Genomic DNA, 15617 nt, shown 5'->3' with positions numbered 1-15617 from the left:
GAGGAGAAAGTTCTTCCCTGAGAGAGTCATTGGGCACTGGAATGGGCTGCCTGGGGAGGTGGTGGAGTCGTCGTCCCTGGGGCAGTTCAAGGCAAGGTTGGATGTGGCACTTGGTGCCATGGTCTAGCCTTGGGCACTGTGGTAAAGGGTTGGACTTGATGATCTGTGAGGTCTCTTCCAACCTTGGTGATACTGTGATACTGTGATAGAGGCTCAGCCAAAAGGTTAAGAAGCAAAGGTGAGTTAGGCCAAATGGAAGGGTGTGTTAGGGAGATGCAGCTCAGTCAGCAGCCTGAGTGAGTGAAAATGGCGAGAGTGTTATCTAATGTTTTCATTTCTCCTTCCCATACTCCTCAGCAAGACAGTGAGGGAAGTGGACATCACCATTGTTGTCCTTCCCCAGCCCATAATCTAGTCCTTCTCGCCAAAACATTCTAGCCTGCTTCAAACTAGCACGAGGGACCTGCCTATCTAGGCCTGTACAGCATCAATCATTTCTATCCTTAGATTCAATTTTGAGGAGACTTTTGGAGAGGAAACTCCATCCTAGCACACAAGGTCTTCAACTAGACCTGTCCACTCTTCCTATCAGACTGGATGTTCAGTCTGACTAAAGTAAGTTATAGCTGCCTAACTGGGGCATAGGTCCTGACAGAGTCAATCCTATCAGCAGAAATTTCTTCTGACACGTTTTTGTCCAAGCAGAGGCTTTGTCAAGTATCAGTTGTATAAATCTGTTGTTAAATAATCTATGTAAGAGAGCATGAATGCTGCCGGAGAATGGGAAGGAGTTCAGAATATATTGATTGGAAAACAACAGTTTTAGTGAATACAAGAGGATCAACGATAAACTCTGGTGCTTTTTTCTTTCTTAAAGTACAATTTTTAAACAGATTTTAGAAATGCAAGGCATTTCTGTTAGTGAGGACATGTTATTACTGTTGCCTCGGGCATTTAGCTCCATAACACATTTGCTTTAACAACCAACTTTTATTCTGTTATTTGCATAACCATGATTTAGCTGAGCCTTGAAAGCTGAAGCTCATCTTTCTTTCAAGAAAAATGTCATTTTGTGCTTTCTGATTTGTTCCTTTAAAAGCCTGTTGATTTATGGGTTGCTTGGTTGGTATTTTTTTTTCTCAAATGCATGTTTGTATTTTAATGATAAACCCAGCAGCTTCAAACCAAACCTAAAGCTGACTCAGACAATAAACCAAGAGTCTTCTTCCTTGCTTATGACATGAATGAGTGCGATTTAGCCAAATATCTGCCAATTTTGTTCAGTGTGAATAAGATCCCACTGGAGGAGTTTGAACTACAATGCTCAGAAGGGTTGTTATGTCAGGATAAATTATAATCTGGTAGCATCATGTGTCAAGCTAACCCTACAATATTACAATAATAGAATCATAGACTCAACCAGGTTGGAAGAGACCTCCAAGATCATCCAGTCCAACCTAGCACCCAGCCCTAGCCAGTCAACTAGACCATGGCACTAAGTGCCTTATCCAGTCTTCTCTTGAACACCCCCAGGGATGGCGACTCCACCACCTCCCTAGGCAGCTCATTCCAATGGCAAATCACTCTTTCATTGTGATGTTTTGGGTGTTACCTGCCCCCCCACACTTTAGAAATCACCCAGACTAGACTCAGCCAGCTCTGGAAATATGAATGAAGCTGGCACAATATACAAGCAGATATTTACATTATATACAGTTATAGACAGAAATAGACAAGGTAAAAGGTAATACAGAAACACAACTCCCTTCCCAGAACCTGAGTCCCCAGGGGGGCTCTCAACTGCCCCTTCACCTTCCCTGTACCCCTCTCAACCTTACCCCAGTCCCAAGGAAGAATGGAGGTTCAACCAGCGGATTAGAAAGCTAAGTGGATAAGTCCAAAAGGGAGGGTGAGGTTAGAGAGAGTAAGATGCAGCTCAGCCAGCAGCCCAAGTGAGAGTGGTTATCTATGCTTTTATTTCTTGTTCCTGTACATCTCAGCAAGCCTATGAGAGAAGTAGACATGACCATTGTTTTCCTTTCCACAGCCTGTAATCTAGTTCTTCTCACCAAAACATTCTAGCCTGCTTCAAACTAGCACAAACATTGACAGGATTTGAAACATATTTGCAGCTAGTTAAAACCAGCAGTCATGGATGAACCAAGCCCAAGCAATGCACAGCTGATTTATTATAATGCTGGATACTGCTTTTGCACAGTGTCTAATCACAGAATCACATAATGATAGGGATTGGAAGGGATTTTTGGACATCATTCAATCACAGGGGCTGGAAGGGAGCTGGAAAGATCATCTAGGCCAACCCCTTTGCCAGAGCAGGATCACCTCTACCAGATCACACAGGAACACATCCAGGTGAGTTTTGGATATCTTTAGAGAGGAAGCCTCCACAATCCCCATGAGTAGCCTGTTCCAGTGTTCTACCACACTCACAGCAAAGAAAATTCCTCCATATGTTTACATGAAACTTCCTATGCCTCAACTTCCACCCATTGCCTGTTGTCCAGTGCCCCCTGCCAACACAGGTTCACCTAAAAAAGGTCACACAGGAACACTTCCAGGAAGGTTTTTGATGTCTCCAGAGATGGAGACTCCACCACCCCTCTGGGAAGCCTGGTCCAGTGTTCCAGCACTCTTAAATTAAACAAATTCCTCCTTGTGTTTAGATAGAACTTCTTCTGTTCAAGTTTGTGCCTGTTACCCCTTGTCCTGTCACTGGACACCAGTGGAGAAAGACTGGTCCCATTCTCCTGACACCCACACTTTAAATATTTATAAACATTTATGAGATCCCAGTTTTTGTAGTTTGAAAAGATATTTTCATGGGTTATGATCATAGAGTCATAGAATGTCAGGGGCTGGAAGTGACCTCAAAAAATCATCTGGTCCAACCCCCCTGCCAGAGCAGGATCACCTAGAGCAAATCACTCTGGAACACATCCAGATGGTTCTTGAATATCTTCAGAGAGGGAGAGTCCACAATCCCCTTGGACAGCCTATTCCAGTGTTCTGTCACCCTCACAGTGAAAAATTCCTTCTGGGGTTCACATGGAACCTCCTATGCCTCAACTTCCACCCATCGCCCCTTGTCCTGTCACTGGGCATCACCGAGAAGAGGCTGGCTCCATCCTCCTAGCACACACTGATCTTCCTGATCCCCTAGGAAGAAACCAGGACAAAAGTGAGAGGGAGAAAGGCTGGACCTAGAGCTGAATAAAGAAATAAAACCCTACTGCTTGAATGGGGGTTTTGCTGCCTTTGCCTGGGACAAATAAAAGATGCTGTGACTTACCATCATTCCCGGTTTCCTTGGAAACGTTCTGCATGTTAGGAAGTGGCTGTCTGAAAGTCATATGAAAGGAAAAGCCCTTGGAAAACTATGACCTGATGCAGAAGTTTTTTCCTTTTCTAAGCAAAGCAGCAATAAACATGTTATACATCTTTTGAGTGACACTCTTGTAGTAAAGCACCATTTGTGCATTGCTGGCTAATTACACCTGTTGATAAAATATACATTAGAAATCTTTATCTCCAGACAGGCATGTCCTGGATCTTTCACCTGTTTACTGATATGCAGGGTGCAAAAGAAAATGTTAGGTATCAATTTGATTTAAGAGATAAGGGCTAAATAGTGTGGTTTGATGCTTTTGTGGCACGTTTCACGGCAAGCTCTTTGTTTCCTCAAGCAAATTCTTGTTCCATTTTCACATTAAAGAAGAGAGAAAATGGCCTGGTTGGGGAATTTAACATTTGTACAATGTATTCAACTCTTTAAATGATTAAAACTATTGAATCTGGTACACAAAAGGCATTTTAGAACCACACAAGCAGCTTCTGTCCGCCTGTCAGCAACAAAATAGTTTCTGTTTAGCTGTAAGATGTTTGCTCAGCCTCTTTTGTCTTTGGGTGTTGATCCATAGAACTTTTTTATTCATCAAAGGAGAAAATAATCCAAGTATGAGTATGTCAACAAAACTGTTAATGACCTGAATATTTTATCAGCAAGGGAGGTTCTCAGTTTCATTCATCTCTTGGCTATCTTTAATTTTAGAGAGGTGAAGGGCTCGCTTTTCAGTTCGGTGCTGGTCCATGATGCTTACAGATTGGTAAACTCCAGATCTGTTGTAGCAACTTTTTTTTTTTGCTTCCTTTTGGGAGGCTGTAGGTGGGTAGGGATGGGAAATAAAGCTGTTTGCTCTGCCAGTAGCGTAAAGGCAGGGCTGAGATACCCAGCTGTGGGTTCTAGGCTGAGAACACTGAAACAAGCTCCTCAGAGAGGTGGCAGTCTCCATCTCTGGAGACTTTCAAAACCCACCTGAACACATTCCCATGTGCTCCTCTCCAGGTAAACATTCCTTGGCAGGGGGGTTGGACTCTATGATCTCCAGAGGTCTCTTCCAAGCTTTGCCATTCTGTGATTGTATGATTCTGAGATCAGAAAGATCTGGTATGTCTGGAAAAGGATGACAAAGCTGGTGAGAGGCTGAGGGAGCTGGGGTTGTTTATCCTGGAGAAGAGGAGGCTCAGGGGTGACCTCATTGCTGTCTACAACTCCCTGAAGGGAGGTTGTAGCCAGGTGGGGGTTGGTCTCTTCTCCCAGACAACCAGCAACAGAACAAGGGGACACAGACTCAAGTTGTGCCAGGGTAGGTCTAGGCTGGATGTTAGGAGGAAGTTGTTGGCAGAGAGAGTGATTGGCATTGGAATGGGCTGCCCAGGGAGGTGGTGGAGTCACTGTCCCTGGAGGTTTCAAGTAAAGTGTGGATGAGGCACTTAGTGCCATGGTCTAGTTGACTGGATAGGGCTGGGTGCTTGGTTGGACTGGATGATCTTGGAGATCTCTTCCAACCTGGCTGATTCTATGATGTTCTTGGAGGTCTCTTCCAACATGGCTGACTCTCTGACTCTATGTGATCTCAAAGCTGCTTTCTCCTCAGCAGGCTTGGGGTGGCAAATGTCATCCTGAGATTCCTCATTTTTTTACATCAAATGTGCAGAAAGTACTCAACTCAAGGCTGCAAGTTCCCCACTGGGAAGGCATCTAGTAGGTGAAGGCTGCCAGCTTGGTGGTCCAGCATTTTAGTCATGGCTTCTTGCCCAAATATTTTTCCTAGCAGACATCCTTCATCCTTCTAAGCCCATATTTTGGAGGCAAGCTTAGACAATCTGCACTCAGGACACAACTCTCAAATTGATTTTTGTCCTTTTTTTCCCGTGATTTTATCAAGTGCAAACAAAATTTTGCTGCTAAAATCTACTCAATGTGAAGAAAGGAATACAAGAGAAAATGTTTTCTATGTTTATAGGCTAATGTTTTCTGTTGGTGTCTGTCTTTTTTATTGTGTAAGTTTTTTTCCTTCTCTTAAAAAAAAACAAACAGAAAGTATAATTGTGATTAGACTTCTCCATAGACACATTTTATATTCCCATACTGCTGAAAATCTTTATTTCTAGCAAAAATAAAAGAAAATAATTTTAAAAAAATCAATGAAACCAAAAATATTAAATCCTTCTGAGTTGTAAACATTTTCAGGATAACTAGAATAATAATCATGATTTAGGAGTGGAAAGACCACACCTTGAGTATTGTGTTCAGTTCTGGGCCCCCCAGTTTAAAAGGGACATTGAGATGCTTGAGCGTGTCCAGAGCAGGGCGACGAGGCTGGTGAGAGGCCTTGAGCACAGCCCTACGAGGAGAGGCTGAGGGAGCTGGGATTGGTTAGCCTGGAGAAGAGGAGGCTCAGGGGTGACCTCATTGCTGTCTACAACTACCTGAGGGGTGGTTGTGGCCAGGAGGAGGTTGCTCTCTTCTCTCAGGTGGCCAGCACCAGAACAAGAGGACACAGCCTCAGCCTCCGCCAGGGGAAATTTAGGCTGGAGGTGAGGAGAAAGTTCTTCACTGAGAGAGTCATTGGGCACTGGAATGGGCTGCCCGGGGAGGTGGTGGAGTCACCATCCCTGGAGCTGTTCAAGGCAGGATTGGATGTGGCACTTGGTGCCATGGTCTAGCCTTGAGCTCTGTGGTAAAGGGTTGGACTTGATGATCTGTGAGGTCTCTTCCAACCCTGATGATACTGTGATACTGTGATTGGGAGATTTCCAGTCTCTAACTTCTTTCAAAACCATTTTTGAGTAGATTTTTTCCTTGTTTTGTTGTTTTGCTCTGAGAGGGTTTTTTGTGTGGTTTGTTGTTGTTGTTTTTATCTTGTTCCCCACACTCATATAATGCATTAAGCAGCAGCACAGATATGATTCATGATAACTGGAAAGACTGGAGCTTGCTCACCCACTTTCCACTTAGGTAATACAAGGCAATCAGTTCCTTTAAAAGCATCTTTGCAGAAGCCATCACAGCAAGATCCAGGGGGTTTGGTTTGTTTGTTTGTTTTAATAAAGGTAGGCTCAGAATTGCACATTCATGACACTTTGTCTCATAAAGTGTATTGCAGCTTAATATAGAGAATATGGAGGCTGTCATATGGACAGGTCTATTGGAATTGTGTTGGGCACCTTCTCCTTTCTACTGTCTTTGCTCACTGTTGCATACCTTCCTTTTAATTACAGAAAAGGCTTCTTATTTGGACAGGCAATACTTGGATACTGCTGTATATTGGCCGAGAAGGCAAATAGTTGCCTGGGGTGAATTAAGAAGAGTGTAGTGAGCAGGTCAAGGGAGGTTGTCCTTCCCCTCTAATCTTCCCTACTGAGTCCTCATCTAGAGTATTGGGCCCAGTTCTGGCCTCCACAGTTCAAGAGGTGGGGAAATAATAGAGTGTCCACAGAAGCTATCAGGATGGTGAAGGGGCTGGAACATCTCTCTGATGAGGAAAGGCTGAGAGACCCCCAGGGGCTCTTCAGTCTGGAAAAGATAAGAATGAGAGGGGATGTGATTGATATTTACAAATAACATAAGGGTAGGTATCCATAAGATGGATCCAGTCTCTTTTCACTGGTGCTCAGTGATAGCATGAGGGTCATGGACATAAACTGGACACATGAGGAAAAACTTCTTTGCTGTGAGGGTGCAATAGCACTGGAGCAGGCTGCCCATAGAGGTGATGGAGTCTTCTTCTCTGCAGGCTTTCAAAATCTAAATGGACATGCTCCTGTGTGACTTGCCCTAGGTCATCCTGCTTTGGCAGCTGGCTTGGACTGGGTTGTCTCCAGAAGTCCCTTCCAATTCCTACCATTTTGTGATTCTATGTTTCACATGCATAGTGTTTTGTTTTGTAGAAAAAAGTGAGTGGCTATGTTTATGTGTGTTCTTTCATATAATTCCTGTCTTTATCACTCTATCTCGGTCTGTTCCCATGATCTAAGCTGCATCCCATTCTCTCTTCTGCATCTACAATTGAAATCTTGGTGAATTACCAAAGCAGTCAGCCTCTATGACTAATGTATAACTTCCCTGAAATAGGGACTGTACTTTCTTTTTTTTTTTTTTTTTTTAAGTTATGCTTAGATCTGTGAGACTACAGAGTCAGAGAGGCTCAGATTATAATGAAGAAGTGTTTGGGCTGCTGACTATGTTTGTATCTGAGTGCTGAGAGAAATCCGTATCTGCAGCACCAGAATCCCATACCTATTTTCTTATCTGCGTGAGGAATCCTCTCTTTATTCCTTTATTTTATCCAAATTCCATCCCAATCAGATTTACAAAGCCATTTCTGATACTCTATCTTGCATCTATGACTACTTTAGATTTCAGATATTGTAACAACATTCTCACAGATGGCCCTGACATGAAATATTTAATAGGTAGCATTTATTACTAGGGAAGTCCAAGGGTGCCTCTTTACTATAAAATTACCTTTACTATATATGATTTATACTGTATTACACTATGTATTACACATAATATATTATATATATTCTGTATTACACTATACATGCCTCAAAAGAAGTCTGACCAGCAGGATTAGTGAGAAGATTCTCCCCTTTTCTCTTGTTAGACCTCATCTGGAGTATCGCATTCAGTTCTGGGCCCCCCCAACTGAAGAAGGACATGAAATGTTGAAGTGGGTCCAGAGGAGACCACAAAAATAATCAGAAAACTGAAGCATCTTTCCCCTGGGGACAGGCTGAGCAAATTGGGACTGTTCAGCCCAGAGAAAAGGCTCCAGGGAGACCATATAGTGGCCTTCCAGCACTTGAAGGGAGCCTACAGTAAAGCTGGGAAGGGGCATTTTATAAGGGCTTGTGGTCACAGGATGAGAAGGAATGGATTGAAGCTTGATGAAGGTAGATTTAGTCCTGGATATTAGGAAGAAATTCTTTACAGTGAGGATCGTGAGACATTGGAACAGGTTGCCTAGGTAAGCTGTGGATGCCTCCTCCCTGGAGGTATTCAAGACCAGGTTAAATGTGGCCTTGAGCAACATGGTCTGGTAAGAAGTGCTCATGCCCATGGCAATGAGGTTGGAACTAGAGCATCTTTGAAGTCTCTTCCAACCCAAACCATTCTATGATTTACTATCAAATTATACTTACTATAAAATTACATTAATTTTCTTGCCATATTTTCTGGTATTGTCTCTGAACCTTAACTTTTCTTGCTGCTTCTGGGGAAGAGGAGGATTCAGAATTCACATCCCTATTTAATTATGTAATTTTACTAATGGAATAAGAATATCTAGCAAACTTGGTGATAATTTCAAAGCAATTCAGACAAACATCTGCAAAACTTTCTTTAAGGAGAATTGTTGTACTACCTCTGGCTGTGTGGGATTTCTTCTTTTGCTTCCTAATGGCACAGCCCTGATTGCTTTGCTGGTATTTTAGTGAGGGTGAGCTGCAGAATTCAAGCCCCCTTCTACAAGCAAACAATTTAATGTTGAGTCTAGAGGAGAGGTTTTATTGGGCCAGTGAGGGAAAGGCAGTAAAATTCCTGTTTGTGTGTTGCTGCTGCTCTAGTGATCCTTGATTATTATTTTTCTCCCCTGAGATTTGGCCCCAAAATTCGGAGACTTTTCAATTTTCAAATCAAAATAATGAAGTTACATAAAATTTAGCTGATACATAATGAAGTGCCCAATAAGTCATTAACATAGCACAGAACCACAGAATGGTAGGGATTGGAAGTGACCTCTGCATCAGAGTCCAACCTCTCTTCCAACACAGATTCACACACAGAAGGTCACACAGGAACATGTCCAGGCAGGTTTTAGTGTTTCCAGAGATGGAGACTCCACCACTTCTTTGGGCAGCCTGTCCAAATGCTCCAACACTTTTAAACTCAAGAAGCTCCTCATATTTAGATGGAACTTCTGTTCAAATTTGTGCCTCTTACCTTTTGTTCTGTCACTGGACACTACTGAAAAAAAAAGCTGTTTCTGTCCTCCTGACATCCCACCCATTAAGTATTGATCAGCTCTGATGAGATCTCCCTTCAGCCTTCTCTTTTCCTGACTCTCAGTCTTTCCTCATAAGAGAGGTGTTCCAGTCCAACTCCAGGAAAGAATTTATCCATAAAAACTGACTCCTTTCCCCAGCAATGAGAACCTTTGGTTTAGTATGAATAAGCAGTTTAAAGCTTAGTACTGCTAACTCATTCACTCTGTCCTCCAAATCAGTTCATGCCATAATGCTTTCATTCCTGCAAATCATACTAATTTGTTCTCAGTGCATGAGTTGTTCTTCCAAAATATCCAGGTTTATTTTCTGCTCTCCCCACCATTCTCCCAATTAGTTGACCTTCCCTCCCACTTTCAAATTGTTTTATCCTCTATCCTCCCATGGTTTTGTGGAAGTCTTCTGCCTTTTAGCTATCCTTGCTGACTTTCAGCACCCTTGTCTTCTGAGTTTTTCTCCACCATTTTCACACTGTCCCATCTACTGAGAAAGCTACAGTGGGACAGCAGTAGAAACTGCTTCCAGGTCCCTGCCCTGAATCCTTATTTCTGTTGTGGAGTGACTGGTAGTGCTTATTCTGCCTTTTGTTCTTCAAACCCTTCCTTAGCTAAATGGCAATGGAAGAAAGCAGGAGCTGTGTAAAACACAGAATCACAGAGTGATTTAGTTAGAAGGTACCTTTAGAGGTCATCTAGTCCAACCTCTCTGCAGTCAGCAGGGACAACTGCAACTAGGGCAGGTTGCTTAAAACCTGTCCAACCTGACCTGGAATATTTCCAGGGATGGGACATCTACCACCTGTCTGGGCAACCTGGTCCAGAGTTTCACCACTTTTGGTGTCAAAAATTTCTTCTATCTAGTCTAAATCTCCCTCTTTTAATTTAAAACCATTGCCCCTTGCCACATGACCTTGTAAACAGTCCCTGCACAACCCTCCTGTAGGTCTCTATCAGATGTCAAAAGGCCACCAAAGAGTGTTCCTGAAGCCTTCTCTTCTTCAGCCTGAACAACCCCAGCTCCCTCAGCCTGTCCTCATAGGAGAGGTGCTCCAGCCTTCTGATCATTCTTGTAGCCTTCTGGATCCACTCCACCTAGTTCATGTTCTGCTTGTGTTCACATTCACACAACACTCAGGTGTCACCAGAGCAGAGTGGCAGAATCACCTCTCTTGACCTGCTGGCCACACTTTTTTTAGTGCAGCCCAGGATGTGATTTGCCTTCTGGACTGCAAGTGGACATTGTTGATTCATGTCCAGCTTCAAATCCACCAGTACCCCCAGGTCCTTTTCTACAAGGCTCGTCACCACTCAGCCTGAGAGACTAGGTCTTGTGGGCAGCTAAGATGGATGTAAAACAAAGCCTCTACTGTCCTGTTACAGAGCAAACAATGATGATGATCAAGAAATGGTTTCTTAAATGTAAAGTAGAATCTCCAGAATGTAAAATCTTTGATTTCTGTGCGTCTTGAACCTCTACATTCTAAGGTTTTCCAATTAAGGCATTAATGAGAGAACTTTATGGGGAAGAAAAATGTACCTCTCTGCCTGCAATCTGGACTTTTCAGTCTTCCTTATGTACTAGGAATTAATGTTGCACATAGCTCAGTGCTAGTGGCCTTACTGAGACATTAAATTGATTATTAAAATGTGTGGGATTTAGGGGTGGTAAAATGTAGACTGTTTTATGTGCACATTGCATTGTGTTATCTTTATCCATGCAGTAATTTTACAAACCTCATTCTGTTTCTGTTACTACATATTGACAACAGAAGTATTGATGGTGCTCTAATTTTGGTAGAAAACAGGACACACACACACATAAAGAAAAAACAATGACACTGGAATGATAAAGTTCTATTGGCATGCAGATTTATGACTATTGTAAATAGAAACAGAAGAATTAATTTAGCAAATGCCTAATGGATAATCCACAAAGCAAGTTTATGTCTGCCAGGGTGAATTGCTTTATTGACTCTGAAATATAAGGACAAGCAACATATACCACGAAAAACATGACAAATAACACAGTTGTCCCTGTCCTTTCTTTTACATAGCTGTAAATGGTCTTTAAAAGAAGAAAGCATTAAGTCCTAATGTCACAGGAGGAGCTAGGATCCCTCAAACTACCACACCTAATAACAGTTCTTCCTTGGTGCTTTAATTACTTTTCTTTGCTTTTTGTGGTTTCTTTGCCCTCTCAAGTGAGATAAGATTCTGTTTTTTAATAATTCATAGAATCATAGAATGGTTTGGGTTGAAAGGGACCTTTAAGATCATCTACTTGTGACCCCCTTTCCATGGGCAGGGACACCTACTAGACCAGGTTTCTCAGGGCCTCATCCAACCTCCAGGGAGGGGACATCCACATCCTACATGACCTCCCTGGGCAACCTGTTCCAGTGTCTCGCCACCCTCACTGTAAATAATTTCTTCCTAATATCAAGTAAAAATCTCCCTTCCTCAAGCTTCAATCCATTCCCTCTCATTTTATCTCTGCAAGCCCTAGCAAAAACTCCCTTTCCACCTTTCTTGTAAGCTCCTTTCTGGTAGTCACTTTTGAAGCAGAAAGAATTCCTCAACCACAGCTGGAGACTAAATTCTAAATTGCACTTTTATATTGTTGGGTGAAATGTCTCTTTTCATCGCAATATCTATAAATCAAGTTCCAAGTTTGACTTCTGCTGTGTTGCATCATTGATCCTTTATTCATCTGGACCTCTATAATTTTATCTTCTAGCACCTGAGAATCTTCAGAACTCGTGAATGACAAGGTGCAGGAAAGCTGAGTAGAAATAGATTTCCCACAGCTCCCAGTAAGCTTAGGACAAAAGCAAGGGAAGTACTTGAAAGTTACACCAAGTGGTGTTGGTGATGTGTATTAGAAGCATTGAAACATTTAATTTGTTGTTAATCCATATATTTCAACTCCTGCTTGCTTCTAGAAAAGTGCTGACTAGAACTATGCCTACAGCTTTGATGAGCTCTAGCTCTTTCTTTGCCTCAGGGTTCTCAAACTACAGCTGTACTGGTTTTAGGGCTGACATTACATTGGAGTTTAGATTCCCACCTGTCCTTCCTTTGAAGAGTTGTCTGTCTTCTGCTAGAAGAGCAGAATGCATGAGGCCAGAAGATGAACTCTTCGACTGATGTCATCTTAGAACCATAGAACTGTTGAAGTTGGAATAGACCTTTGAGATTGTCAAGTCCAACTGCTCGCCTAGAGCTAAGCCACTACCACTAAACCATGTCCCTCAGCTCCTCACCCAAACGTGTTTGAAATATCTGTACCGATGGTGGCTCCACAACCTCCCTGGGCAGTCTGTTCCAATGCTTGATAACCCTTTCTGGGGAGCCACTTTTCCTAGAATCTAACCTGAACCTTCCCTGGCACAACAGTGCTTCAAGTTGCAAGAAAGAATACTGAGCATTACTTGTGGAAATTGTAATTTATCAGCTGTGACTATTTCACAGCCAGAATTGGAACTTTTGTAGGTGCTAAAGAGAGAAACTGAAGTTTCCCAGCTCCCTGTCTGGGAGTTATTTAACAAGCTAATCCTTATAGCAAAAGTGGAAATCATGGAAGGAATAAGGGAAAACTTTTCTCTTCTTGTTTACATGTCTAGCAGAAGTCTTGTCCAGTTCTTAGGAGCATTTTATGTTACATGTCCCCAGAGGTAGACTGCCTAGAATAGTAAGCCAGGAGAAATACCACTTTTACCAGCCTTACTGAGGTGCTGCAGGGACAAGAGGGTTGAGGAGGGGATGCCTGCTCTGACAAAGTTCCCACTGACTAACTCTTGAATCACAGAATAGTAGGGGCTGGAAAGGTTCTCTGGAGATCATCAAGTCTACCTCCCTGTGCCAGGGCAGGTTCAGCTAAAGGAGGTCACAGAGGAACATGTTCAGGTTGATTCTGAATGTCTACAGAGAAGGAAACTGTATTACCTCTCTGGGCAGCCTGTTCCAGTACTATGCCACTCTTAAATTAAAGAAGTTAGAATCATAGAATCAACCAGGTTGGAAGAGACCTCCAAGATCATCCAGCCCAACCTAGCACCCAGACCTAGCTAATCAACCAGACCATGGCACAAAGTGCCTCATACAGTCTTTTCTTGAACACTTCCAGGGACAGTGACTCCACCACTTCCCTGGGCAGTCCATTCCAATGCCAATCACTCTCTCTGAAGAACTTCCACATCCTCCCTTCAGGTAGTTGTAGATAGCAATGAGGTCACCCCTGAGCCTCCTCTTCTCCAGGCTAAACAACCCCAGCTCCCTCAGCCTCTCCTCATAGGGTTTGTGTTCCAGGCCTTTCACCAGCTTTGTTGCCCTTCTCTGGACACATTCCAGCACCTCAACATCTCTCTTGAATTGAGGGGCCCAGAACTGGACACAGTCCTCAAGGTGTGGCCTGACCAGTGTTGATAACAGGTGAAGAATAACCTCCCTTGTCCTACTGGCCACACTGCTCCTGATACAGGCCAGGATGCCATTGGCTCTCTTGGCCACCTGGGCACACTGCTGGCTCATCTTCAGCCTACTATCTGCCAGTACCCCCAGGTCCTAGGTCTCTTTCTTCCTGGCTGCTCTCCAGCCACTCTGTCCCCAGCCTGTAGTGTTGCCTGTGGTTGTTGTGGCCAAAGTGCAGAACCCTACACTTGGCTTTGTTAAATCTCATCCCATTGGCCTCTGTCCACCTATCCCCTGTTCTGTTGCTGGTTGCCTGAGAGGAGACCAACCCACACCTGGCTACAGCCTCCCTACAGGTAGTTGTATACAGCAATGAGGTCACCCCTGAGCCTCCTCTTCTCCAGTTTCTCCTCACATTTAGATGCAATTTCTTCTGTTCACGTTTGTGCCTGTTACCTCTTGTGCCTTGCTCTCCCATGAACCATGGATCTCTGAACAGCTTGAGACATCCCCATTTTCCATTGTACTGTGGAGGGACACAGGTAGCTTTGGGTCTTGAATGTGACTTTAGTGACTGCATGGCTGAAACATAGATGTTGGCAGGAACTAATCTCTCATATGCTCAAAATCTTGAGTAGCTTTTACCCACACCTTCAAAAAGTTCCTGACAATTCAGTCCTTATTTTGTGGTGAATTTTGTGCTGCATCAAGACATGGTGAGGAAGACAGAGAATTTTTGCTCTTGTCAACCAAATTTACAAGGCCACCCATGCTCCATGGAAGGAGTTACACAATTTAAATATGATTATAGTATGCTGGTTTGATAATTAGCACTATCTAAGCTTATTCATATAAGCCAGCCTCCCTAGTGCTCTAATTCACATTTGATCTGAAAGGCAGGAAATTTGCATGCACTAAATGGCTATATTTTACAAAAGGTGGCTTAATCATTTGGGAAAGAAAAATCCTTATGCATTTATTGTTCATAGAGAACTCAGTTGGTATTAATATGGCTATAATTTGCTAAGCTAAAAGGATTCCTTTGTAATTTAATAGATTCATGTCCAATTGTTGTTAAGTGCTACTATACTTTTCTTGTAGCAGGAGGAATTGTTGCTGTAAAAGCTGATGAATCTGGCTTTGTGAAAAGGCAGGTGAGGTGACATTTTAAGGTTGAAACCAGCAATTGTAATTTGGAATCAATACTTTATGCCCTAGAATAATGTAAGGTACTGTTCTGTCGTAATTGGCTGGGAAGCTAAAATGTAAATGCCAAGCCAGCAGATGTATCCCCAGCCTGTAGTTTTCCCATGAAGATTTGGTTTGCAAATAGATGACTTTCTATTTATGGGTAAAAGTAAAGCCTAATTGTGAGTCTTCACAGTAGCAGGAGCTGCAACGACTGCAACTTTAAGGGAAGTGACTGGCTGATCACACTGGTGCCATGGAGCATACCAATGAGCTGCATCAATGTATCTTTTCCAATATGTGAAAATCTTCCATAACCAGTGGAATGTAGACAGTAAATATGCCATTGTTTGGTTTTTTTTTTCTCAGCAGAATCAGAGAAATATAGCAAACTCTAATTGAATTGAAAACAATGATTTCTTCTCAAATAGATTTCTGATTGCAAGCTGATATAATCCAGTGATGTCCCAAGCAGTAACTGCAATGCACAGATGGTGCCAAATTGAAAGGCTAAGTGACTGAAAGTGTTGACATGGTAGATTAAAAATCCATGCTAAAAATATTTGTTTCACTGTGTGTTTCCTGCATTTCACCTCCTATCCAGAGTATCAGATTTTGTATTTTCTTCTGTTTTCAGTCTGCACAATGTTA

The 15617-nt window shown here is 42.7% G+C and overlaps 1 long non-coding RNA gene across 2 annotated transcripts in view; it reads left to right on the top strand.

Annotated features, from left to right (window-relative positions):
- LOC135175264 (uncharacterized) overlaps positions 1–14931 on the top strand; it is a 265383-nt gene extending 250452 nt beyond the window's left edge. Inside the window, exon 5 of one of the 2 annotated variants that reach the window (XR_010302314.1) lies at positions 14880–14931. This is a non-coding gene — a long non-coding RNA (uncharacterized LOC135175264). Of the gene's footprint in view, positions 1–7970; positions 8129–14879 lie in introns of those variants that run through there. The other variant, XR_010302313.1, reaches the window with a different exon arrangement.
- Positions 14932–15617: the final 686 nt, after the last annotated feature.

This window comes from Pogoniulus pusillus, chromosome 5, assembly GCF_015220805.1.
Source record: "Pogoniulus pusillus isolate bPogPus1 chromosome 5, bPogPus1.pri, whole genome shotgun sequence".
NCBI lineage: Eukaryota > Metazoa > Chordata > Aves > Piciformes > Lybiidae > Pogoniulus > Pogoniulus pusillus.
The sequence above is the reverse complement of the archived record's forward strand: the minus strand, read 5'-3'. Positions and strand labels throughout refer to the sequence as shown.